This window comes from Eschrichtius robustus, chromosome X (genome assembly GCF_028021215.1).
Source record: "Eschrichtius robustus isolate mEscRob2 chromosome X, mEscRob2.pri, whole genome shotgun sequence".
In the NCBI taxonomy this organism is placed as follows: Eukaryota; Metazoa; Chordata; class Mammalia; order Artiodactyla; family Eschrichtiidae; genus Eschrichtius; species Eschrichtius robustus.
In genome coordinates this window covers 14,078,850-14,081,205 of record NC_090845.1, presented here as the reverse complement: position 1 = coordinate 14,081,205, position 2,356 = coordinate 14,078,850, and the positions used below count along the sequence as shown (strand labels likewise).

General features: G+C 44.6%; 1 pseudogene; it reads left to right on the top strand.

Moving 5' to 3' along the window:
- Positions 1 to 343: 343 nt before the first annotated feature.
- LOC137757360 (cell division control protein 42 homolog pseudogene) lies at positions 344 to 1,359 on the top strand (annotated as a pseudogene).
- Positions 1,360 to 2,356: the final 997 nt, after the last annotated feature.

Here is a 2,356-nt window from a genome sequence, read left to right as displayed (position 1 = left end):
AGAATAAAATGCCTAGCAATAAACCTACCAAGGGAGACAAAAGACCTGCATGCAGAAAACTATAAGACACTGATGAAAGAAATTAAAGATGATACAAACAGATTTTTTCATCTCTCTCTGGGCTTAATTCTGTCCACCCACTCAGAAGTCACCTATGGCCATAAGCAGTTCATGAGCCTTTTGTAAAGACAGTCTTCTGAAATCAAGAGACTCTGTGTGTTATAATGGATTTTCGGTTTTGCTTTTTTACGGCAAAGATAAATGCAGTCATTGAGATAAGCAGGCTCTTACAGCAAGTTCCGTTTGTTTTTTTCTAAAAGGCTTTGGAATTATTTTAGTAATCATGGAGTATAAAGAGTTAGACCTGCAGTGTCCGTATGTACCGACTGTTTTTAGAAACAGAGAACACGTATCTCTCTTTTTTTAAAAAATTATTTTTTTTTTTATTTATGGCTGTGTTGGGTCTTCGTTTCTGTGCGAGGGCTTTCTCCAGTTGCGGCAAGCGGGGGCCACTCTTCATCGCGGTGCACGGGCCTCTCACTATCGCGGCCTCTCTTGTTGCGGAGCACGGGCTCCAGACGCGCAGGCTCAGTAGTTGTGGCTCACGGGCCTAGTTGCTCCGCGGCATGTGGGATCTTCCCAGGCCAGGGCTCGAACCCGTGTCCCCTGCATCGGCAGGCAGACTCTCAACCACTGCGCCACCAGGGAAGCCCATACCGACTGTTTTTGACAACTATGCAGTCACAATTATGATTGGTGGAGAACCTCGTACTCTTGGACTTTTTGATACCGCAGGGCAAGAGGATTATGACAGATTACGACTGCTGAGTTATCCACAAACAGATGTATTTCTAGTCTGTTTTTCAGTGGTCTCTCCATCCTCATTCGAAAATGTTAAGAAAAGTGGGTGCCTGAGAACTCACCACTGTCCAAAGGCCCCTTTCTTGCTTGTTGGGACCCAGATTGATCTCAGAGATGACCCCTCTACTACTGAGAAACTTGCTAAGAATAAACAGAAGCCGGTCACCCCCGAGGCTGTGGAAAACTGGCCTGTGACCTGAAGGCTGTCAAGTATGTGGAGTGTTCTGCACTTACACAGAAAGGCCTAAAGAATGTATTTTGATGAAGCAACGTTGGCTGCCCTGGAGCCTCCAGAACTGAAGAAGAGCCGCAGGTGTGTGCTGCTATGAACGTCTCTCCAGAGCCCTTTCTGCACAGCTGGTGTCCACATCATACTAAAAGCAATGTTTAAATCAAACTAAAGATTAAAAATTAAAATTCATTTTTGCAATAATGACAAATGCCCTGCACCTACCCACATGCACTCGTGTGAGACAAGGCCCATAGCTATGGCCCCCTTCCCCCTCTCAATACTAGTTAATTTTGAGTAACTGTGTATTGTCAGAAGAGTGATCAGTAATAGTTTTTATTTTGTTGTTTCAAAAAAATTTTTTGTTTAAAAGCAAGGCATGCTTGTGATGCCTCTATAACAGACTAATTTGGGTTGTTGAAGCTGTTCCCGGGTTCCACTTTGGCGAGTAATCCGGAACATCTAGTTTTTTTTTTTTTTTCCCTTTTTTTGGGCGGGGGAGTGTGTGTGGGATTTGTTGTTATTTAGTCATGTTTTTTTAATTAACCATTGGACAGCCCTTAAGGGGAGGAGGATGGATTGATTCCACATCCCACTTCCTAGATCTAGTTTAGAAAACGTGTTCCCCACCTGGTGCTCTTAGGAAGGAGTATAGTAAACGCCTCATTTAATAATATACTCAGGGCTTCCCTGGTGGCGCAGTGGTTGAGAGTCTGCCTGCCAGTGCAGGGGACACGGGTTCGAGCCCTGGTCTGGGAGGATCCCGCATGCCGCGGGGCAGCTGGGCCCGTGAGCCACAACTACTGAGCCTGCGCGTCTGGAGCCTGTGCTCCACAACGGGAGTGGCCGCGATAGTGAGAGGCCCGCACACCGCGATGAAGAGTCGCCCCCGCTTGCCGCGACCGGGGGAAGCCCTCACACAGAGGCGAAGACCCAACACAGCCAAAAAATAAATAAATAAATAATTAAAGGTGCTAATAATTAAAAAAAATAATAATAATAATAACATACTCCTATTTGAAAGTTGCCTTTTTTCTCCACCCTTGAGTAGGTCCAGTATTTGATGAAAGTGGGCGGAACCTGTCTTGCCCCTCCTCTTTTCTAGGATGCACTATATATGTGACTGTGACTCTCAAGGAAATTTGTTTGCCATTTGCTGATTTTTGTTTTTTGAAGTTATTTTCTAACTTCTTTCACTGATAAATGAAGAAAAGTATTGCACCTTTTGAAATAACACCAAATGGATTGAGTACGTAATGAAAAAAC